The sequence below is a fragment of the Adiantum capillus-veneris genome, chromosome 12, assembly GCF_014529385.1.
Source record: "Adiantum capillus-veneris isolate H3 chromosome 12, ASM1452938v2, whole genome shotgun sequence".
Taxonomy (NCBI): domain Eukaryota; kingdom Viridiplantae; phylum Streptophyta; class Polypodiopsida; order Polypodiales; family Pteridaceae; genus Adiantum; species Adiantum capillus-veneris.
In genome coordinates, this window is record NC_140942.1 from 83,427,685 (window position 1) to 83,453,690 (window position 26,006).

Consider the following 26,006-nt stretch of genomic DNA (forward strand, 5'->3'; position numbering starts at 1 on the left):
ATAAACCAGCATACAATTCTCCCTGTGTTGCATGGTTTATTTACCAGATACAAAAGAGCTTGATGATCTGTGAAGAACACAAATTTGTTTGCGAGCAAATAATCCCGAAATTTCTTTACAACATAAATCATTCCTAACCCTTCTCGTTTGGTGGTTGTGTAGTTCTTTTCCGCACTGTTTAACTGTCGGCTTGCATAACAGACTGGAAAATCCATTGTTCCATCTCCAGGTTGAGCTAGAATACTTCCGATTGCATATGCAGAAGCATCAATGTGAACATGGAATATCTTTTTCCAATCTGGTGCTTTAAGCACAGGTGCTGATATAAGGTTTTCCTTCAGCTTTTGGAATGAAGTTTCACACTCCTCGGTCCAATCGAAATTGACTAGCAAACGATACAGAGGTTGTGCGATGACCGCATACATGTATATGAATCTTTGATAATATTCGCAGTGTCCCATGAAGGATTGCACTTGTTTTGCATTAGTAGGCCTGGGTAGGTCTACTATGACTTTGACTTTGTCTAAGTCAGTGGTTATGCCATTTCTTGAGACAATGTGTCCTAAGATGCGGACTTGCTTAACCATAAAGATACACTTTTCCGGGTTAAGACAGATTCAATATGTTCTGCATTTTTCAAAGACCTTTTGCAAATGGTCAATATGTTCCTCTCGTAGAAGAGAGTGTACACAAAGATCATCCATGTATATTTCTAAGAATATTCTCAGGTATTCTTTGAACGCATGCGTCATTAACCTTTGGAAGGTAGTTGGGACATTAGTTAAGCCAAACGGCATAACTCGATACGCATAAATTTCCCATTCTGTGGCAAACGCTGTTTTGTGTTGATCCTCCCTTGCAATTGCCAGTTGGTTGTATCCTGAAAACCCGTCCAGAAAGAAATAAGCCCGTTTTCCAGCCACTCGCTCAAGTACATGTTCTGTGATTGGCAAGGGATAATTATCCCTTATAGTGGATGCATTTACCTTTTTGAGGTTTACACACACTCGCAGTTTTCCGTTCTTTTTGGGAACTACCACACTGGGTGACACCCAATCTGTATGTTCAATTTCATAGATAAATTCAGCTTCCATCAGCTTGTCAATCTCCTCTTTGATTCGTTTAGTAAATGTATCAGTATATTTATAAGGACATTGTTTGCTAGGTTTTGCATCCGATTTCAAAGGAATTGTATGTTGGCATATCGATGGATCAACTCCTTTGAGGTCTTTATAGTACCATGCAAACACATCTTTATATTTCTCGAGAAGTTGTGTTAGCCGTTCTTCTTCTTCAGGCTCTAAATCATTTGCTATATAGACCGGCTGAGGCTTTTCACCAGGTTCCGCGAGGTCTATCCTTTTTGCATTTTCAGGCCCATCGTAAGATTCTTGGTTGGTTCTTTTCCTGACCGGTGGTGTCATGATGATTTTTCTGTCCTGGATGGTAAATTTCCGATAGTGTGATGGTACATTCATGTTTCCTTTCTCTGACTCCCCTTTACCATCACTATCTTCTTCAGTAGTCCATATCTCACGTAAAGACCGTTTCAGTTCTTGGTATTTTTGTTTACACTTCAGTTTGGTCCACTCTTAGTCTTTTGTTGTTTCTTTTTTTTATTTTTGAGATTTTTGTGATTTTGTTTCTGTTTTAGCTTTTCGTTTCTGTTTTATTTCCTCTCGTGTTCTTTCCCTTCGATCTTTTGAGAATCTTCTTGATATTTGATCTTTTACACAATCCTCTGCTTTTACAAGCATCAAATAGTGAGTTGTACCTTTTATCCTAGGCATCAGGTTCTCTCTCACTTTGTTTTCTGCTCGTTTCCTCCTATAGCATTCCTAGCGTTTAGGATGCTGATTAGCAAAATCATAAAACTTGATATTCTCGGTTTCCCTTCCACTCTCACTTGAGGTGTCTGAACACTCATTATCTGCATCATCATTTACTTCCAGATGCTCATAGGAGTTATAAAACTCTTCTTGTTCTGGTGGTTCTATCGTCTCATCTTCTCCGGGTATAATGCTTACCATGTAGTAGGGTAGCACATCACAGCCATCCCCATCGCAAAATTTTGTTGTTGGACTATCTGTAATGGTATAGACATCCAATGTTGCTAGTATGTATTCCCATTCTAGAGGTTCCAAGGAATCTTCAGGGAAAGGTTCCGGAATATACTCCTTGTCCTCAATCGCTCTTTTTAAGATGCATTCATCCCTTCTTAAGCTTCCACAATGTGAAGCTCCGCACATCCATAGATCTTTTTGTTGCCCTAACCATGCTGGGAGTTCCGATCCTGCTACTGTAGGTGAATCAAACTCTTCCACAGGTGTTTGGTTCACATCTTTGTAACTATGGTCTTTCATGTGTATTTTAGTTGTTGTCTCGCCATGTCTGAGGTATATGTGGTCGTAACCCCAATCTTGGACCATGTTCAATTGTCGCATGAATGGTCTTCCCAAGATGATCTCATAATTGTTCTTTTTGTCGAAATCGACTATTGCAAATGTATGCTCATACTCTATTCCACACGAAGTGACAATCACTTTTTCTAAGAGTCCTAGAGGCTTTTCCATGAACCCATCTGCCAATTGCAATTTCATTCTGGTAGCTCTTAAAGCTGGTTTTCCCCAATTTTTCCAGATTTCCTTGGTGGCGATAGCAACTCCCGCTCCACTGTCAAGAATAGCTTTGAAAACTACTCCTTGAAATTCTACTAGTAGCGTGGTGTTTCCATCTTCTCCCTCGCAATAATCTCCAACCTTGTTTAATGGTATTGGCCTAGTATTTAGTTGAGGCTTGTCCAACTCTCTAATCGCTTCTTGTAGCCTCAAGGTGGGGTCTTTCACTCCAAATTTTTCTAGGCATTTACCTACTGTGGTCCACATGTTTGGTCGTAACCTTAGGAGTTCTGCTAATGTGATTGTGCATGCCACCGAGGTGGACAATAACTCAATCAATCCTTGTGAATCCATCACTTTGTTAGAATAAAGTCTTTGAGATGGGATTTCTTTCACTTGAGACTTGGCTTCATACTCTCCTAGGTAAGAGGGTAAAGTTTTCAGCGAGTCTGGTTGGCTGTGCCCCGAACTAATTGATCCATGGTCTCCCCCTTGTGAATGTATCTCAAAGTTCATTTGTGACCTTGCATCAAACTCTTCAATAGGAGGTAAGATCACATTCTTCTCTTTCCTTGTGCTATTCATGTGGTTACTCATCCTGTTAGCCTCATTGGCCTCACGGATTGCTTCCATAGATCATCTAGACCGTTACAGTCCTTACCCATTTCTGTCAATGTTTTAGGGTGGAACCCGTCACTTGCCTCATCTGTTGTATTTGGCACTATGATAGGTTCTCCTCTGGACTCATAGGCATTAGTGAGTCTTTTCTTTGTTTCTACATGTTCCTCTAAAGTTGGTTGGATAGGGGTTGGAGCTGGTGCTTCATGCCAATTTGCAGGTTTACCCAGCGAGTCTTCCATCAATGATTGAGCTGTTTCAATCATCTTTTTACACATTTCCAACCTTTGTTTTTCTATTTCCGCATATGGATAAGTCATCCATCTTTGCTCCTGGGTTTGGTTCTTTTTGAGTCTAGCTTCATAAGCTTTTAGAAGCGTATCCAACTGCTCATTTACCTTGTCTGCCAGTACAGATCCTCTTGATCCTGCACTTTTGGCCTCTGCTATTTTCTTGGGTGCTACGGTTGCCGTGGTGTGTGAGCTTAAGCTAGCTAGATCCTCTAACTGCTCTAATCTATCCTTTGTATGTTTCAACTCCTCTGATAGAGCAATTTGCTCTCGTTCTTTCCTGGCGTTCATACGCACCTTTTTAGCTTTCCAAGTGCTTCTCTGATTTTTTGTTTCTGAACCTTGGGCATCGGTTTTTGGCTCTTCAACTATGGGTTCGTTCGTCATTCTTTGAGCTTGGGCTCGTGTTACCGCCTGAATAAGTATGATTGTTTTATTTTCTGACCCTCCACTGGAAGGTACTGTTTCTAGCATGTTCAAGGTGGTTTTTGCTCCTTTGCTCGGGTTTTTAGGGCAATCGGGAATCAAATGAGTAACTCCACACTATGTGCAATATGCGTTGACTCTAATGATTTCATCATGAGGACAGTCTCTTAGCCAATGGTCTCCACCACACTTGTAGCAGGGTCCCTTGGGTTGTTGAGGTGCTCCTTAAGCTCCCCTTTGTTGGTATGCATGTCTCTGTCCACCCATGTCTCCATTGGCTATGAACAACAATGTTCGTTCATCTAAGCTATATCTTTCTTCTCCTACTGCCTGTGCAGCTGTTGGTGGTCCTGTACTTCCTATCATGCTCCATGGTTGTGGTGTCGAGGGTTCTTCTGGTGGATAATAGACAGAGTTTGCCGCATATCCATTGGGATCTTCATAATATGCATGCACAGGCACCAAAGCCTTATCCTCTGATTCGCTTACGATTGGGATGTATCTTATACCGACTTGTCGTAATCCTGGTAGGGGTGGTTGTTACCCCAACACCGGTTGTGTTCTTTCTACACCTACAGGTCCTGGTAGGTTGCCTGCTTGATACTTAGGCATCGGTGGAACTTGAGGAGAAGCTATCGGAGCTTGGGGAGCGTAAGGTCTCTCTCTCACATATCCCTTGTTATAACAACATTCCTCGGTCCCATGGTTTGTCCATTTTTGTTCAATAGCACACCACTTGGGCTGTTTAGCTTGGGGTTTGGTATACAAGTTAATCTTTTTTAGCACTTCATCTACAAGCAGGTCTTGGTTTATAACTACTTCTCCTTTCGGTGCTATCTTCGAAGACTTGCTTCCACTTTGTTGTGAAGATGAATCATCGTCAAGGTCCTTGAACTCCCCCTCTTTATAGACCGCACAATTGTCCACAAGGTAAAGAGCCTCCTTGGTCAACTCATTCAAAGTCGTGCTCCTCTTCATATGTAAGTCTTTCTGGAGATCCGCATTCCTTAGTCCTTGGATGAATATAAGCATAAGTCTGGACTGAGTTGGCAGTTCTTCCACAGGACAGAACTTAACATATCTTTTTAGTCTTAGGGCTGCCTTTCGTACAGATTCCCCATCTTTCTGTTTGAATTTATGGATTTGTGAGACGGTATTATGAGCTATCCCCCTTTGTGAGAATTCCTCGATAAATTCGTCAAACACTTCCTCCATAGACTCAAAGTCTCTACGCTCTATTGAGTCAAACCAAGTAGCAGCGTCATCCTCTAGGGTTAGTCCAAACCCTGCAAATTGGGTAGGGAAGTCTAACACCTCTTCAGCCCTAATTACACACACAAAGGCTGCTACATGATCTCTTGGGTCTGTGTTTCCTGTGTATTTCTTGTTTACCCATTTTTGCACTTGAGAATGTCTAATTCTACGATGGTCTACAAATCTCATCATTGGATCTCCTCGTCCTAATCGATATACCTCCTCAGGTCTTCTGTAGTAGGCAGGTTCCTCTCCCAGTGGTGCTCCTAAGCCATAATTTCTAACAGTTCTCGCCAGAGATGGTTCATCTCTTCGAACTCGTTCTATGGGTGGTCCTCCAGGCTCTGTTGACCCTTGAGTCTTTGGCTTACTCTCTCCTTGATACCTTGAATAGAGTGGTGGTTCTTGCAAATCCCTTAGCCCTTGTGCGGCTTGATAACCATCTCGGTTTTGGTCTTGTTCCAATGTTGTCGACCGTCGAAGCCATGCCTGCAATGATGGCTGGTTTGCTGGTTGGTTTTGGTTGTTGAATCCCTGCGGTCGGGTGGAATGTGAGGTGGCGTCATAATCTTCTGAAAAGGGATTCGTCGACTTGCTTGGGGTGTAGGTGGCTCTTGGCACTTCCTGAGGGGCATATGCTGATGCTCCTGGACCTGTTGCCTTTTATACCTCCTCTGGGAGAATACGTTGGTATTCTCGCCCGTATCTATACCCTTCCCCATAGCAGTTTCATAAGAGAATAAGTAAAGAACCTTGTCTTTGCTTAATTCGTTTAAGTATGGTTCTTTGCTGCGAAAGTAAGCGACTATACCCTCAATCTCATGCTTGTAGGTTTCCACGTTCTCATTATAAGTTGGAACCCTGGTTGTTTTCTTATCATACATAAAAATAGCTCCGGGCTGATCAATGTTTGGTGGCGGTTCTTGAGATTCTGAAACCATTTTCCCTTTCGCCACATTATCTCCATATCTGTTGTAATCTTCAGGGTTACTTACTATTAGATAGTGGTTCCCCTTTTCATCTCAGAATCTATCTCCATCATCATAGACTCGGATTATTTCCAATCTTTGAGCCGGCCTCTCTTCGATACAAATGCACTTGCGTCCTCGATAGTCAGAATAGACTAGGGCTCCCCTCGAGTTGTTCCCTCTAAGAAGATCACAGTGAGCTTGGAATCATTCAAAGGATTTAGGGAGGTGCTTCCTCCTGGAATTGGTCCGTCATAGGTAAAACCTCCTGGCTGCTGACTACCCATCATGAAGAAAGATTTGTCTGACGAAGTGTCAGTATCACTATCTTCCTCAATAATCGGTGCTAGTGGATCTAGCCTTGCCTGAGTTACACTCTCCTCGGTGGACACTAAGCTACCTTGGTCACCTGCCACCTTCTGGTCTCTAAAAATGTATCTTCTTGATCTTAAATTCATCTAACTTATCAACGCAATTTATCACAAATCCAACCACTCACCTGGCAAAGGATCAGTCTCCGCACAACTTCTTGCTTTGCTACTGAATATACCTGTACACAAGAGTTTAATTTTGGTAATCGAATCAAAGCATTTATCTGCTAGAGGTTATCTTAGTAATGATTGGTATAACTGGAGAGTTAATCTCAACCACTACTGTATTTTATACACTGTTGATGTTCTGGATTAGGTCTGCTAATCTAGAACTGTACTTCCCTCGGATGTTGCTCAATTTATGTGAAAAAGTCTGAATTCAATCTTTGCTCTGTCAAATGGACAAACAAGGTTCAAATTTACTTTTGAAAGAAGTTCTGGAACCCTTGAGCCAAATGGAATCTCACTGTCTAAGCTCCGTCAAATTTTCTCTTCAGTAGGTCCCAATAGACATCCTATGCGTAGGATGTCTCCTGCTTTGTTTTGCCTGGATTTTTGCACTATTGATTCCCCTTGATGTGTTGAGTCCACGGCTATTTTTACTTCTTGATTTGGACACCTATAAGCTGGTCAATAGATCAGAAATCTGTTCCGACAGCCTGTTGGTGATCTTGATCAGTCTAATCAACTCCAATTTGGACCAAAATTGACTAGGAGGCTTGTCTCAAGCTACATAACACCTTGCTATGCCCACTGTCAGTATCTGGCTTCAATTTCTTTCTTTAGACATCTTACGCGTAGGATGTCTTTTTCATCAGAATGGCTTCAAATTGAAAACACAGGCTCCCCTTGAGTTGCTGATCACTTTGGTATGGTCAAAATTAGGTTTGGAGTGTAAAATCACACAGAAGACATCCTACGCGTAGGATGTCTTTTTGGCCTGTTTGACCCCAGACTTGACCCACAACTTTCCCTTGATGTCAGTAACCCAGTGGTATGCTTAGATTTTGGTTTGGATTTCAAAAGTCCCCAATTTTAGCTGTTCTTGCCTTTTTCAGTCAAAAGTGCTAAAGTCAGCTTTGAATCCAATTTTCTCACCCAAATGGGATGAAACCCCTCTCAGTCACTCAATATATCATGCAAGTCATGCTCATGCAGCCATCATATGGTTTTGGTCTTAAAACCATGCTTTGACACAATTTGGGTAGGATGTCTGGCAATTTCAGTCTACTTGGCCTTATCCTGTCAAGATATGGTCAAATTTCCACTTTCCAGTTGAAAATAGGGTAAACCCCACCTTCTGAACACACTGGTCAACTCAAAATCCCAAAATTCCCACCAAATTAGCCTGTAGACATCCTACGCGTAGGATATCTCCTGGCTTGAAATTAATTTTTTTTCTAACAAAAATGCTCCTGATGCTCTACAGCTCTATCAGAAACACTCACAGTAACTTTTGGATTTCACTTAGGCTTTCAAACACACTTTTGAATCTTTTTGCGTCTTTTACAAACTTGTGATGAATTTACCAAGCAAGTATACATGCATGAAGTGCTCTAGATCCTGAATCATGATATCCTACTTACTCTACTCCTACTCATCATGTGAAATGGTGATAATGGTGTTTTGGTTGCTTTCTGGCCTCTCCGGAATCTCAAGCTCTCCTCTCACCACTTCTACCACTCCAACTCCTACTCAAGAACTCAACTAATACCTAAAACTATCTTAGTCTACCTAAATCTACCTAAGTCGAAGGATCTAGGCCAAACACACGCTTCCTAGACTCCCTCTAAGACATAAAGAGTCGTCCACCCTCTGATCCTATCTAAATGTAAAACGATACTCTTGGCAAGCCAAAAATCCCTATCCTCAAGGACTAGTTTTGGTCACCTACCTAAGGTTTACATTCCCGGCAACGGCGCCAATGTTGGACGGATACGCCGCGACGGACATCAGCACAGCGAGAACTCACCTAACAAGATTTGTCAGCTAAGGACGAAGCTTGACCCGCAAGCGCGTGGAAGCAAGCATAAGGTGTCAACCTACACTCGACCGACTCCTAACTAATTCCTACAGAGGTCTCTACCAATTGTTTAAGTCACAACCTTCAAGAGTGCATAAGAGGAAACTTCCTACAACGCTGTCTAGAGCCGAACACCCATCAAACAATCTCGAAACACCATAGAAATTGAAGGAGACCCTACTAACACCAATAGGTCGCTCTCCCTAAGGTCTATGAACCAAAACCTCAACCCAAAACACCAGGTGCAAAATCACGTAGGATGTTTAGCCGAAATTTGCAGGTCTTCGTTTCCGAAATCTAAAGTGCCTAATGTGTAGTTCTACTCAATGTGAACGCGTGGATATGCTGCAATGCAAAATCGGACAATGTATGCTCACCCAATCACCAGATGAAGCTCGTAGAAGGAGCTCACAAAACCGGACCATATGCGCGCAATGTGGGTATCGGCGCGTAGCTCTCGTCGGGGGCAACACGCTACACTTCTCTGCACTCGATTCCAACCACCGGTGCACATGTAGCGTCAAGATGAAGCTCACACTCTCTCTCGTACACAGTACGCTCACTCGCAGACTTCAAAAACTTCTTTTAAAAATGACAAAAGGTTTTCCATTAAGGTCAAAAAGTGGTATATATACCTTACAATTCTCAAACCCTAAAGTTCCAAATCAACCATCTACTCAATCTAACTATCAAAACTAGGATACAATCTGGAAACTTCTGTAAGCCCCAATATTTACAAGGTGAAAAATCAGGTTTCCTCAATAAATGAATAATTACAAAAAATGATAATCTTCCGAGTAGTCAGTTTTCGTGGGGTGTGTCCAGCTTCTAACATATGATTATCTTCTCTATGGCAATAGACTATTCGTTACTTTTTCACTACGTGAGAAAGTAATGTATGAATCTCATGCTCCACCTTATGCGGGGCATAGAGGGATTCAGTCTACCTTAAAGGGAATTGAAACATATTTCTATTGGCCTACCATGAAAGTGAACATACAAGAGTATGTTTCTAAATGTGTGGTATGCCAAAAGACAAAATTTCATAGAGGGAAGCAACTTGGATTGCTTCAACCCTTGCCAATCCCTAATTCACCATGGGAGAGCATATCCATGGATTTTATTTTTGGATTGCCTAAGTCTATCCATGGGAATACGGGAATATGGATGATAGTAGACAGGCTCAATAAACAAGCTCATTTTATACCTGTCAAAAAGACTATCAAAGCCCATCAAATGGCAACCCTCTTCAGTTCACAAATTTTCAAGTACCATGGCTTGCCAATGTCCATAGTGTCGGATAGAGATCCTAGAATGACTAGTAATTTCTGGAAGGGTCTCTTTGAGAATTTAGGGACAAGGCTAAACTTCTCTTTGGCCTATCATCCACAAACAGATGGCCAAAGTGAAATAGCTAACCTAACAATTCTCGATCTACTAAAAGCCTATGTAACGGAAGTAGATCAAAGATCCCAATGGGAGCAGTACTTACACTTAGTGGAGTATGCTTACAATAACACTGTACATACTTCCACGGGAAAAGCACCTTTCGAGGTAATTGAGGGAAGATCAAAAAGTCCCTTGCTACTTAAGGTACATGGGAAGATCTTCACTGCAAATGAGTATAGCCGAGACCTACAAGAATCTTTCCAAAAGATTAAGGATGTTATCTCTATCTCACAACAAAGGCAAAAGGCTGCTGACAAGCACAAAAGAGCCCAAGCCTTTAAAGAAAATGATGGGTCTTATAGTACTATGCTAAACTAGCAAAAAGGTACTATGGTCCCTTCCAGATTCTTAGGCCAATCAATGAGATGGCCTATTAACTCAAGTTGCCCAATCATTGGCTCATACACAATGCTTTCCATGTGAGCCTATTAAAGCCTTACAAAGGAGAGCCACCTCAAGAAACAACTACTGAAGACCCACCTGAGATCGAGGACCAAGAGGAGGTGCTGCAGCTCAAGTCCATTCTCCGACATGAAGACAAGGTACTAAGAGGCGGTAAGACTATCCGACGATATCTTATTGAGTTTAAGAATTATCCTTTTGAAGATGCTAGATGGATGAAAGACATACAATTAAAGGATAACGTAAACCTTGTCAATGCTTACAATGCTTCCCAAGAGTAAGCAAATGTACAAAATGTTAAAAATGAACAAAGTTTTTGTCTTATAAGACTCTCTTTTTCTTTATTGTGCACAAAAATGGAGTAGTATGCATGCTTAGATCAAGTTTGCGGAGACGACATCTCCCAAATACCAAGTAGAGCTTGTCACTCTACTATGGAAGATTGATAGGACTAATGTGCAGACATGCTTGCGGTAGTCTCAGGCTCTCAAGCGCCAAATGAACTAGTCATCCATTGTGGAATGATGTCGTAGGGTAACATAGGGATCCTATACCCGCTAAGAAAAGGACTCGTGAATATGCTTTATCTTCTCTACACCATAGTCGAGGACGACTATGATTTCAACAGAGAGGTAATGTCATAATAATCAATATCTAATTCTCCTAAATGATTTTCTCATGTTAAACTGATTATTTAATATGGGGAAGTGCCAGGGGAGAAAAAGCTAGAATATTGGTTAAGCTAGCAGACCGGCCACAGTAGGGATCCAAAGGAGGGAAAATAGGGATCCAAAGGGGGGCCATCTGCAAAAGAGCCATGTGCAACAATGGGCTAAAAAGACCCTAAGGTTCAGCCCATTAAGACTTACAAAATTCTAAGGTTCCAAAATTCAAAGGTTGTGTCCAAAGGTCAACCATGCGGAGAATTGGATGCTTTGTGTGTGTCCCAAAAGTCTTTACAAATCCCTACGTAGGAGGGGGCGAGCCTTGCTTGTAGGGGATGAGAGACAAAGTCACACACACACACACAAGCTCCCTTTACACAAAGGGAACGAGGGAGACATGTCAGCTCCCTAGCCCAGATGCCCACAAGGTGTACCCAATTCTTATTGGATGGCCTTGGAGGTGGACCAATGAGAATTAGGCTAGAGTAAATCTAATTTAATTAATTTAAAAACACTTAATAAAAGAACCAATGAGAATTAAGTCCTCTAGAAGACTATTGGACAGTCTCCCAAGGGGTCCAATGAGCATTCAACAACCCAATGGCTTGCCTGATTCCTATTGGCCAGGAGGCAAAGGGGTCCAATGAGAGTTTAGTTGAATTATTAAATTACCTAAAGCTCTCACAAAAGGGGAAAGGGGGAAACATGTCAGAAGGCTATCACTTATGCTGCTTAATTGTCATTGGCTAGCCCTAGGGAGGTCCAATGAGAGGGTAGCATGAGCAAATAGCAAGAGGGGTCGACCAAGAGAGAGAGGGGGCTGATTTTTGGAAAGCATTATCACACACACACTCACACAATCTCAATTGTGAAGTAGAGAAGACTCTCTCTCCTTCTCAAGCTTTAATGGAAAGCTTATCACCTACTCCAAGCTTGTGAGAAGGGAGGCCTACACCAACAACTCTTGGCTTTGTGATGCAAATCCAACCAAGAGACAAGCTTCAATGCATGCTCATCTCCTCTACCATGCTAATTACTAAGCTAAGCTATGCTAATATGAGTGATTATGTGAGGAGATGTACATCTTTCTCATAAGAATACTCCTTCCTCTCAATCTACTCTCATACCCTGCTAGCTCTCACCATCTTTGAAGGTGTGTGAGGTCTTGGGTCTGAGACCGGAGATAATTGATGTTGTGCTTGATAAGTGTTTTGCTTAGTGCACGAAGCTTTCATCTTCATTACACTAGCTAGTTTTGAAGGAACACAAAGAATTGTATTGTACAATGTCTCTCTTGATGGGAGAAACCATAATACAAAGCCTTTTGGAGGGGGGACCGGCTCCATGCAAATCCGGTCCTCAACTGTTGTCAATAGCTTAATTTCTCTCTCTTTTGAAAGTATTGTTCATGCTATCTAACTAGGTGTTATGCTTTTTGTTGCTCTCTCCACCCAAGCACTCTTGTAATTCTCATTAGGAATCTATTCTAATGAAATGCCCACTATGTTCATGCTAATTTCAGCTACACACAAGTTTTTATGCCATTAAATGTTACAGTATTTACTTGAGTCGAGTACAAAAGGAAAAGTAGTACAATGTCACAGTTACTCAGAATATAAAAACCCAAGCAAGGACATAAACCAAAGACACAGTTACTCAAAATGAAGTATGAAGACACAATTACTCAGAATGTAAACCCAAGCAAGGATATAAATCAAATACACAATTACTCATAGTGTGAACTCATGCAAGGACATAAACCAAAGACACAATTACTCAAAATGCGATATAAGACACTGTCACTTAGAATGTAAACCCAAGCAAGGACAAAAACCAAAGACACAATTGCTCATAATGCAATATAAAGCCACTGTTACTCAGAATGTAAACCCAAGCAAGGGCACAATGTAAACCCATGCATATAAAAAAAAAAGTGAAATTATCAATCTCTTGCTTTTGCCTAAAGAACTCCACAACAGTACCACCCATCCGCGTCCCTGTGATTGAATCACCAATAAGGGCATGCAACAAGTTCATGGTTGATTGATTGATCCCAACAAGGTGTACTTTATATACTTCCAAAGTCTCGCCACCAAGTTCGTGGTGTCAACGTGCCTATGAGGGAAGGGCCGACCAAAATACAATCGGTGCTAAGTGCATGTCTTTGATGCCCATCCATTGCTAATGTACCTTACAATGTTATTGTGCTCCGAGCATTCCCGAAGGAGTTCTTTGTACTTAGAGGCTAACTCTTCCTACATAGGGCATTGCAACATACTGTCCATTGAAACGTACACATGGTCACACATTTCTTTGGCAACCTACACAAATACCTGGTGAGGGGGGATGCAATCTTAAGCATGAAAATTGGAGAGGTGAAGAAACATAAGCAGGGCCTCTGACGTACCTGTGAAATTCACAACTCTGTAAACTAGGCTATAACAAGGGTGTGTGTGACTCGTGACTTGGGAACCAATTAGGACTAAATAACACCTATATTTAATGCGGGGCCAAGTAATGGGATAGATGACGAGGAAGTTCACGCACGAAGATCGAAAAGCTCGCTGTCGTAGATGTCTGGTCAAAAACTAAACTTGGACACACACTAAACCTGGACTGCTTAAAAACTAAACCTGGACAGGCGATAAACTTGGACAACGTGGCCAATGCACCCCGAACTCACAATATTATCGCGTCAAAACGGTTTGGGATAAACAATGAGCGCGCGGGTGAGGTGGTTAGCCCGCTTGACCCCCAAACCCGAACCCCCGAGGTCACAGGTTCAAATCGTGCCGTGCGCCTCGTTTTTCGTGCTGACCCAATTTAGCGTCCCCCATTTTTCCGACGACGTGCCTCGTTTTTCATGCTGGCCAAGTTTAGTGTGCCTCGAGATCCCGCTCCCAACCCCGACCGTCGATCCCATTACCCGGCTCCGCATTAAATATAGGTGTTACTTAGTCCCAAGGCCAAGCCGGGGACAATGATAAAAGTACGAATGATGAGAGGAAGTAGGCTAGAGCTCGGTCGCACCTTGTGATAGTGGGAGGAGTGGGGAAAGAGGGGTTCCCATTTCAAGAAAATTCATAAAGTGCGCCAGGAAAATTGAAGCCCTGTTAGTTTCATGCTAATATGCTGAAAAACCAAAGGCATTAAGCTATTCGTTTGGTAGATATGCTCTCTCTCAATTCAAGGAGGGTTTGTCCAATCAATATTACAAATTTGTGACAAAATCTTCTCATCAATTAGTCCTTCCCCATTTTGTCAAGGTCGTGGGTCGAAGGGCTGCAGATCTCGGCCCTCCATCCACTCATCTTTATTGGCCGGAATGTCATCCTGCAAGCGCTCGATGCTGGATAGCTTAGCATGCGGAATATCAGGCAGCACAAACAATCTGCATGCCAATCACTTGCCTCCAGCTCAGCACGCAGAATCCCAAATGCAAAAAATTCTGACAAGTCAGCGTGCGGAATTGAGCCAATGCCTGGGTTTGACTTCCTGCGCCGGTGGCCCTCCTCCCCACGACCGTTGACGACCGGGAATGGTCCCTAAGGGACATTCCTTGCAATCCTGCTCCCACAGGACTCCGGGCTTCGCCGGTCGCCCTTTGGTCGCGATTCCAAGGAATGGTCTCTTAGAGGAAGGGACCATTCCTTACACCTTGTGTGCTATTAGTCCCTTCCCATTCCTGTGTGCTATGCAACCTGTGCGTTTCAGAAATTTCACTACCCCTTGTTGCTGTTGGGTGCGGCTCAACTCTTAAAGAAGAGTGCTCAAGAAAAACTTTTTTGAAAATTTCTCAAAGCCTTGAAAAATCACAAATGAGAAAATTTAGTGGGAAATTGACTTGTTTTTACACTCAATTTCTTTAATATATTTTTGGATTTTGTACGTCGATTTATGAGGTAAATGGGACTAGGTTTTCTTCAGGCACTATTTACCTAATAGAAGAGACCAGGAATGGCGATGGCCAAGATGCAGCAACATATGGTGGCCGTGTCCATGCCGGCGCAGGGGCATCTCAACCCGCTCATGCGCTTTTGCAAGCTACTCGCCAAGCAACCACACGGTATCATCGTCATTTTATAGAATTCGACGTCGCCAATTCTCCCCATCTCGCACAGGAGAACCACCAGAATCCTTGCCCAGGTACCCCTGCTGCTCCTCCTCCTCATTCGCTCGTCCGCCCTGTCTGCGGTGTAGACCTCTCCAACGGCTTCAACCTCTCTTTCCTCGAATTCTTCCATTCCCTCCTCTCCATGGCCCCCGATCTGGAGCAGCTCATCCTCTCTCTCAACCGTCATGGTTCTTGTCACCACCTCCTCTCCGACTCAACATCGCCATTCCTACCCAAGATCTTGCCGATTAGCTCGGCATTCCGTGTATCATGCTCTACCCAAGCTGTGCTTCACGCCTTCTTTTCACCATTACGTCACGCAAGGCGAGCTCGTCTCCCTCGAAGAAGGTTCGTCTCTCTCTCTCTCTCTCTCTCTTTCTCTCTCTCTCACACACACACACTCACACACACAGTAGTGCTGATCAAACGAAGGTCCCTCCAGTTGTGGCCACTATTTTATCCTCTTGGTACCTTGTATAATGGTTTTCGGTTTTATCTTTAGGGTTTCAAGGCTTTTAACCACCTTCAACATGTAGAATTTGGTGCCTTTTAGTGAAGGAGACATCAGCAACAACAGGAGTAGAAATGCGAAAGGTTTTTGGCGAACTTCCTGGTCTACCAACATTATGCAACATAGGCATTCCTCATTTCAAGCATGTCACAGATGAAACGGCCTCTTTGTGGAATCACTCAGCCAATGCATGGCAAGTTTGTGATACTCGTGCCCATGCTGTCATCATCAACAGCTTTGAAGATCTTGAGGGTTCCACCTTTGCCGCTCTAGCAAGCTGTTGCAGTGTTTTAAGTTGTGGGGTTTTGGGTAGAACCCCTCCTCAACGAGAGTGCCACTAGGTTGTGCAAAGAAGACCAAGCTTGCTTGTCTTGGCTTGATCAACAGCCCGCCTTATCTGTTCTATACATCTCCTTTGGTAGCATAACTATCCTTTCAAAAGCCCAATATGACGAGTTCTTGAATGGCCTCCTCGCTAGCCAACAATGTTTTCTTTGGGTTTTTCGGCCGGGGCTTGTCGATGACAGTGACTACTACTCTAGCGTTGCCCACTTTGTGTCCCACTCTCATGGTAAAGGCCTTGTCATTAATTGGGCTCTTCAACTCCAAGTCCTTGCTCACCCTTCTGTGGGAGGATTTCTCACACATTGTGGTTGGAATTCCACTAGTGAATCCATTGCAAATGGAGTACCTATGCTTTGTTGGCCCTACTTTGCAGATCAACCTAGTATGTCCTAACGATTTCGAAAAAAGACTTATTAGGGAGAATCTTACGGGATCTCCCGCTTGGAAACGCAACGCAGGGTCTGTCGTCGTCAGGACAAGCACAATTGCATGGAGGCATCGTAGCTTTTGTCCACGAGCCTGCCATCTTCTGCGCAGCGTGTTCCCTCTTGCTTAGCTTTGCCAGTTGCTCCCTTGCCCTCTTTTTTTTAATAACTTTGAAGGGGCGCAGTCTTCAACAGGAAATCTACAAGCTGACTTGGTTAGAGGAGACGACTTGAGATAGATGGACTTGCGTTCGAAACTGACATAGGATTTTGTTGCCTCTGCGTTAACCACTTGGAGGAGGCGTTGTGCGCATCTAGGAAGATTCGGGGCAATATAATGAAGTAATCGGTATGTACCATTAAATACCTATAAATGCACGTTGCATTGTCGACGAATGGAAGGTGGGGCTTCGGGTGGAATGCAGTAAGGAGGATACTGGCCTCATTGAGAGGGGTGACATTGAGAAAGTCATTAAAGCCCTTATGGAGAGTCTTGAAGGAAAACATGTAAGAGAAAATGTCACAAAGTTGAGAGAGAGATGCGACGAGTGCTTCCTTGAGAATGGCTCATCCTATAGGAAGCTGTCACGTGACACATCCAACCCTGTGTCCGTGAACAAGCTACAGAACGACAAGGGTTCAGTCAGTTCAGTCAGTCTAGATTAGAAGTGATCTGGTACTTTTGTGAGTCTATTTGTAGATCGTGCATGTCCAGTCACTTAGTGTAGATGCATATCCTCTGGTTGCACACAGCATGATCATAAGCATTCCCATCAGAATCCTTCAGGAGAATTTTTCAGTGCATTTAGCTTATTTTACCTATTTTTGACATTTTTCACTTATTATTTTTAAGTGACTTTTGTTGGAAAGTAAGTTTGGCAAATTGAGTAAGTTTGTATATAAGCAAACCTAAACTAGCACTATTTGGCAAAAGAGGCAACAAGAGTCAAGCTCAACAGACAACTTCTCAACAAGACCTTGAAGGTTTCTCTCACTAAGTAAGAAGAACCATCAGCATCCCTTGGCGTTTTTGCATCAGGACACCATCGCCACAGACCCCATCCCCTAATGTTTTCTCATCAAGGAGATCATTGTCAGAAGCCCAACAACCTAGCGTTTTTGATAGACATCAACCTAACCTTTTTGGAATCCCTCACGCAACGTTTTCAGCCACTGTAGTGCAACGTTTTTCAGCCATGAAGAACCTGCAAGTTCAGCCCCTAAAAGAGTAGAAGATTCAGTCCGGATAGACCATCAGTTTTCAGCCTAAAGAAACCTCAGTTTTCAGTTCTAAACCTGCAGATTTTCAGCATCAAAGACCCACAGAAACAACCTCCAAATCAACATTTTTGGACCTGCATAGCAGATTTCAGTCCATAGCGTTTTTGGATAGGAGTAGAAAGATTGCAGATTCAGCCCGTAGATTGACTTCGTCATCACCGCCATCATCGTCGACATAGCTTAGACTTGCATCAGTCTCATACATACCATTTGTACCAGATTGTGCAATCATAAGTAGACCACTCTCGCCGACGAGAGTGGGGCATTCGGAAGAGGGTTTTACAATGTCTTTGGTGTCGTATCTCTCTTCTCTCTCTATCTCTTAGTCTCATACACTTGCACGCACAATGTCCATTCAGTTTGTTTGTGATTATAGCACTCTCTTATTCAGAACGGAAACCTCTACCTTCCATAAAAACAAAAGGAACCTTGAACACAGTTCGGAGCACTCATCTTGAGCAAAGCGCAAACAATCATTCCGCTGCACCTAACATTGGTATCAAAGCTTTCGAAGTGTTCTGTATCACTCAAGGAAAGAACCACAAGAATCACAAGATTTTTCTTTTACTTGTTGCGGTCGCACGAACCCAAGTTTGCTTCGGCGTGTCGATTCCTAATCATGTTTTTGAAGAGTGACAGGAATCCCAAGAAAGAAGGGCTTGTTCAGGCTCCCCTTGTGTCTCTTTTCACTCATTAAGAGCGGACCCTGCACTTAACGATCGGCCAATCGACGTGAGTGGGAAAAAGCAACCTTGGTGTGAGCGTAAAGCCGCCAAAGGGTGTGCCCCCGGGATGGAGTAGAACTCTGGTGAAGAGAAAATTCTTCTTCAACACGGTTTGCAAGCAAAAGAAAACCTCAAGACTCCCAAGAAAACCAAGACCCAAGACCCACAAGAATCCAAGTTCCTCGTGAACTTAAGAATCCAAGACCACAAGAACCCACCAGACCCCAAGACTTCAGAATGGTCATTACTCGAAGCGGAATGGATACTCGCTTGGAGGTGATGAGCATGATAGAGACGAAGAAGAGTTTTTCCCACGATGAGGTTTTTCCGACCCTTTCTCTTCTCCATCTACGACAAAGATTGCACTAATTCCTACGGAGGAGTTGAAGCAGTTGTTTATGGAAAGAAAGCTAGAACGCGAAGAAAGAGAAGCAGACAGAAAGGCCTACGAAGAAGAAATGACAGCCATAGAGAGTCAGTACGACTTGGAAGAAAAAGAAAGTCAAGCAAGATTTGATCACGAAAACAAAGCAAGAATGCAATAGATGTTGCAACCTTTTTCTCATATGCAGGCATAGATGCTAGAGATTCAGGAGAATGAGACTCTCTCAGTCTTTTCTTCTCCAAAGCATGACACACATGATTTGCATGATTGTGAGAAGCATGATGATTTGATTGATAATGATGAGCATGCTCAAGATGTGATTTCTTATAAGCATGATAAGTTGCATGAAGATGATGTGATTGTTCACAAGGATGATGTGTTAGTGGATCCTTTTTCTAACGAAGCTAACCTCGTTGTAGATTCGATCAATCACGAAGAACCGATTTTGGCTTTCGAGTCGAGGTCCAAAGAACCCCCACCGTACGATTCGATCATTCAAGAAGAACCGATTTTGGCTCTCGAGCCTAGGTCCAAAGAACCCTCACATGAAGTTTTATGTGTTCTCATGATTAGTACGCAGGCATTGTACGAGTGTTTGATTCGTGATCGTTTCCTGTATTTTAGTCAACGTCTTTATGTGATCCATTTTCCTAAGCATGACATATTGTACGTTGAGCACGTTTCACTCATGAATGAGCATGGATGTATGCGGATTGTTCATGAAAAGCTGAAAAGTATGTATGTAAGGAAGTCACATTCCATGTATCTTCCTTGGCATGACACAGTTTTTGAAAGAGCACATGAAAGTATGAGCACCAAGCGTGGACATTTCCGTTGTGAATTGCCACATTTAATTGCTGTAGATCAAAAGAGAAAGATTCGATCTTATTCTTTGCATGTGTGTGGTGAACGGTTTGGCACTCCGTCTCTTGTTTCATCTACATTGCATGCAGAGTCTATTAGGACGATATGGTTTTTTCCACCCACTTTACATGGAATAGATATGTTCATGGTTTTGTGTTGGAAATGGTTTTAGGAGTTTTCTGCCATGGAGATTCTTGAAGAAGAAAGAAGTATGACTCTCGACGAAGTTGAGCATCGAAGGAGCCACAGAAGACTGTCGCTGTCGGCGCGGCCCAAAGAAGCAAGCGTTGCAGACCTTTATGAAGTTCAAGTAGTGCACGACCCACACATCCGAGTGGGCCGACGAAGAGTCCCTTCTAAGATTCTGGATGCTATTGGCGATCTCTCTCAACGCCATACAGTTCGGTACCAATACCTCACTTTAAAAAGGAGCGGATGTCACGTGACACATCCAACCCTATGTGTCCGTGGACAAGCTACATCACGACAAGGGTTAGTCACTCCAGTCAGTCTAGATTAGAAGTGATCTGACACTCTTATGAATCTATTCGTAGACCGTGCATATCCAATCATTTAGTGTAGATGCATATCCTCTGGTTACACACAACATAATCATAAGCATTCCCATCAGAGTCCATCAGAATCCATCAGAATCCTTCAGAATCCTTCAGAATCCTTCAAGGAAAATTTCTAGTGCATTTTTACCTATTTTTGATATTTTTTACTTATTATTTTTAAGTGACTTTTGTTGAAAAGTAGGTTTGGCAAATTGAGTAAGTTTGTATATAAGCAAACCTAAACTAGTACTATTTGGCAGAAGAGGCAACAAGAGTCAAGCTCAATAGACAACTTCTCAACAAGACCTTGACGGTTTTTCCCATCAAGCAAGAAGAACCATCAGCATCCCTTGGCGTTTTTGCATCAGGACACCATCGCCACAGTACCCCATCCACTAGCGTTTTCTCATCAAGGAGATCATCGCCAGAAGCCCATCAACCTAGTGTTTTTGACAGACATCAGCCTAGCGTTTTTGGGAATCCCTCACGCAACGTTTTCAACCACAGTAGTGCAACGTTTTTCAGCCATAAAGAACCTACAAGTTCAGCCTCTAAAAGAGTAGCAGATTCAGTCCGGATAGACCATCAGTTTTCAGCCCAAGGAAACCTCAGTTTTCAGTCTTAAACCTTTAGATTTTGAACGTTAAAGACCCACAGAAACAACCCCCAAATCAACGTTTTTGGACCTGCACAGTAGATTTCAGTCCATAGCGTTTTTGGACAGCAGTAGAAAGATTGCAGATTCAACCGTTGGTCGACTTCGTCATCATCGTCGACATAGCCTAGACTTGTATCAGTCTCATGCATACCATTTGTACCAGATTGTGCAATCATAAGTAGACAACTCTCGTCGACGAGAGTGGGGCCTTCGGAGGAGGGTTTTACAACGTCTCTGGTGTCGTATCTCTCTTCTCTCTCTATCTCTCAGTCTCATACATTTGCATGCACAATGTCCATTCACTTTGTTTGTGATCATAGCACTCTCTTATTAAGACTAGGAGGCTCTACCTTTCATAAGAACAAAAGAAACCTTGAGCATAGTTCGGAGCACACATCTTGAGCAAAGCACAAACAATCATTTCGCTGCAACTAACATTGGTATCAGAGCTTTGGCAGTGTTTTGTATCACTCAAGGAAAGAACCACAAGAATCACAAGAATGTTTTTTGCTTGTTGCGGTCGCACGAACCCAAGTTCGCTTGGGCGTGTCGATTCCTAATCGGGTTTTTGAAGAGTGACAGGAATCCCAAGAAAGAACGGCTTGTCTAGTCTCCCCTTGTGTTTCTTTTCACTCATTGAGAGCGGACCGTGCACTTAGCGATCGGCCAATCGACGTGAGTGGGAAAAAGCAACCTTGGTGTGAGCGGAAGGCCGCCAAAGGGTGTGCCCCCGGAATGGAGTAGAACTCGGGTGAAGAGAAAATTCTTCTTCAAGACGGTTTGCAAGCAAAAGAAAACCTCAAGACTCCCAAGAAAACTAAGACCCAAGACCCACAAGAATCCAAGTTCCTTGTGAACTTAAGAACCCAAGACCACAAGAACCCACCAGACCCCAAGACTTGAGAATGGTCATCACTCGAAGTGGAATGGATACTTCGCTTGGAGGTGATGAGCATGAGAGAGGCGAAGAAGAATTTTCCCCACGATGAGGTTTTTCTGACCCTTTCCCTTCTCCTCTACGACAAAGATTGCACTAACTCCTACGGAGGAGTTGAAGCAGTTGTTTATGGAAGGAAAGCTAGAACGCGAAGAAAGAGAAGCAGACAGAAAGGCCTACGAAGAAGAAATGGCAGCCATAGAGCATCAGTACGACTTGGAAGAAAAAGAAAGTCAAGCAAGATTTGATTAAGAAAACAAAGCAAGAATGCAAGAGATGTTGCGACTTTTTTCTCATGTGCAGGGACAAATGCAAGAGATTCAGGAGAAGGAGACTCTCTCAGTCTTTTCTTCTCCAAAGCATGACACACATGATTTGCATGATTTTGAGAAGCATGATGATTTGATTGATAATGATGAGCATGATCAAGATGTGGTTTCTCACAAGCATGATAAGTTGCATGAAGATGATGTGATTGTTCACAAGGATGATGTGTTAGTGGATCCTTTTTCTAACGAAGCTAACCTCGTTGTAGATTCAATCAATCACGAAGAACTGATTTTGGCTTTCGAGTCGAGGTCCAAAGAACCCCCACAGTACGATTCGATCATTCAGGAAGAACCGATTTTGGCTCTCGAGCCTAGGTCCAAAGAACCCTCACATGAAGTTTTATGTGTTCTCATGATTAGTACGCAGGCATTGTACGAGTGTTTGATTCATGATCGTTTCCTGTATTTTAGTCAACGTCTTTATGTGATCCATTTTCCTAGGCATGACATATTGTACGTTGAGCACGTTTCACTCATGAATGAGCATGGATGTATGCGGATTGTTCATGAAAAGCTGAAAAGTATGTATGTAAGGAAGTCACATTCCATGTATCTTCTTTGGCATGACACAGTTTTTGAAAGAGCACATGAAAGTATGAGCACCAAGCGTGGACATTTCCGTTGTGAATTGCCACATTTAATTGCTGTAGATCAGAAGAGAAAGATTCGATCTTATTCTTTGCATGTGTGTGGTGAACGGTTTGGCACTCCGTCTCTTGTTTCATCTACATTGCATGCACAATCTATTAGGAGGACATGGTTTTTTCCACCCACTTTACATGGAATAGGTATCTTCATGGTTTTGTGTTGGAAATGGTTTTAGGAGTTTTCAGCCATGGAGATTCTTAAAGAAGAAAGATGTAACAGACTTGGACACTCCAAGTCAAGAATCAACCGCGATAGCACCAAATAACCACTTCAAAACAAGTCACAGATCACAATAGATGTACACTGGCTCGGCGGAGTTCCGTGCCTAGAGATATTGGCCGCAAAGACTAGCGTCCCTTTCGGTATTTTTTTTTATATTAATCAAATCAAAGTACAAGAATGTGGCTAGGGTTTCACTCTCAGACTCTGCGTCCAGATGCTCTGAGAAGTGAAGCCCTCACCACTTATTTAAAGGTTACAAGGGATGCCCAAAAGCAGAGCCCCAAAAGCTTGAAAGCAAAAGCAGATTCTCTCTCTCTCAATGAGAGTCAGTAAAAAGCAAGTTCTCTTTTTCTCTTTCTTTCTCCCAAATCAAAGCTAAAAGCTGAGATTTGCGTCGCTCAAAATTTTCAATTTTTAATTTTTTTAAAAAAAATTATAATAATCTGTCTCCGCGATTTCCGAAAATTAGGGTTTTTGGCAGAAATTAGGGTTTGCAGGAATTTTAGGGTTTTTGCTATCCGCCACGTCATCACTTTGTGATATATCCCCCTCTTGAAAGCATTGTAATCGACCGCGATTACGCCTGCAAAACCGACAAAAGCCATAAACCGTCTTAGCAAACATTGACTGTTAGTACCTACGTACTAGGAACACACATCTAGCACATGTACAAAATCGACAGTCACATCACACGACATCACAAGACATCACAGGACATCACATGACATTCAACATTCATTCGGATCTTAGACCATGATTTATCGGCAATGTAGCTAGCAATCACATCTAGGTCCAATCGGGACCTCATCGATGTCCGATTGACTAACCCCTATTGCAACCATGTCTATTCGAGATCAATCAGACCAAAATGCTGTAGTCATTTCATCTATCAGTTCCTGCACTCACAAGAAGTCGAGAACAAATCAATATCATTATCATGAATTCCATTTCATAAAGTCATCCATCAGAATACTGTCAGCTCAAAGAGACATCAGTGACTTTAGTATCAAAATCAAGGCATCTGTTGACAAGGGAGCGGAGTGACTCCCCTCTTGTGCATCCCACTGCACCAGATCTCCGACCAAGCTGAATTCTGGGTTCCGTTTGGAGTAGACTATGCTAAACCAAAACATCGAGGTAAAGTTTCACAATCCGAGGAGTATCTGCTAGGTCCTCCTCCTCCATCCACTTCTCATCAAATGCAGGAAAGTTCTTGAACTTAACCAAGAACCCGCCTTCGGACTTTACCTTTCTTCGTATCGTTATGTGCCAAAATCTGTTCAGGAACAAGGACTTCCTCGTTTTCTTCCACTTCAGGTTGCTCATCAGGCTCCCTATCATCAGGCACATCACCCTTAACAGGGTTCAAGAGACTCACATGCAATGCATTATGAATCCTCCAAGTATCTGGTAGTTTCAATCGGAAGGAGACATCATTTATCTTGTCAGTGATCTGGAAAGGTCCGTAGTATCGCATACTAAGCTTTGGAAAAAGCCTCTCCTTTCCCTTTTTCTTTCGTAGGCGTGTCTTCTCAAAACGTAAGAGCACCCAATCATCCTCCTTCAATTTCAAGTCGCGACGATGGCAATCTGTTGCCTTTTTCTGTCGTTCTTGAGACTCCTGCAAAGTCTCGCGAACCTTGGCAAAAGCCGTATCCAAATCTTGCGAATATTCATCCGCTTCAAATTTCTAATCTTTCGTGCTCAGGAAGGATGGAACCTTCGCAGCACTTTCAACAATCTCACATGGCATCTTCCCCGTTGAAGAGTGTATCGCGTTATTGTAGGCAAATTCCACCAAAGGTAAGTTCTTTTCCCGTTGAGTCTTCTGATCCGCGATACAAGACTTCAATAAATCTAAAATCACTGAATTGACAATCTCAAATTGCCCGTCAGTCTGCAAGTGGAACGATGACGAGAACTGCAACTGCGTGTCAATGTTCTCCTAAATTGCCTTCCAAAACAAACTCGTAAATCTGGGGTCTCTGTCGGAGACAATTGACTCAGGCATGCCATGTAATCTGAAAATCTGGGCCACAAACAATCTCGCTAACTGATCCGGCTTGATTGTTTTCTTCACTGGAATGAAATGAGTCTGTTTGCTAAATCTGTCAATAACAGTCCATATACCATCTTGACCACTCTGTGTTCTCGGGAGATAAAAAATGAAATCCATCGCTATACTTTCCCAAGGGCGGGTGGGTATGGGTAAAAGGGTGTAACAGTCCCTGTGCTTTATGCCTGTCAATCTTGACCTTCTGGCATACCAAGCAACTGCGCACAAACTCTTCCACATCTTTCTTGAGTCTCGGCCAAAAGAAATATCTCTCTACCCCTTTCATGGTGGTAGCAATGCCGCGGTGACCTGTAAAAGGTGGACAGTGGCATTTAGTCATAACCTTCTCCCTCAACGGCTGTGTAACGCACAACATAGTCTTTTTCATTAAGTAGCCTTCCTGAAGGGAGTATCCTGCTACTGTCTCCCCATCCTGTATCCGTGTGAAAATATCTGCAAAATCTGTATCTGTGGCATACTGATCGACCATATCCTCGAAGCTCCTATGATGTATCGCGAAAATAGCCAGAACCAACGGTTTCCGAGACAAAGCATCTGCCACCACATTCTTCTGTCCCTGCACATGGACAATCTGGAAGTGAAACCGTGACAAGATGTTCGCCCACCGCATCTGCTTTTCCGAAAGCTGCTTCTGTGACAAGAAGTAGCGCAAACTTTGATGGTCTGTAAAGACAGTGAAATCCGCTCCGAGTAGGTAATTCCGCCATTGAGTAAGAGCATGGATAACTGCCAAAAGCTCTTTCTCATAAATCTGTGCTGTTATCTCCGGCCTAGAGAACAAACGGCTTTCATAAGCTATGACATGGCCTTCTTGCATCAAGACCGCACCCAGACTATGACCACA

General features: G+C 42.9%; 1 pseudogene; it reads left to right on the top strand.

Annotated features, from left to right (window-relative positions):
* Positions 1 to 14,872: 14,872 nt before the first annotated feature.
* LOC147446053 (UDP-glycosyltransferase 85A3-like) lies at positions 14,873 to 25,269 on the top strand (annotated as a pseudogene).
* Positions 25,270 to 26,006: the final 737 nt, after the last annotated feature.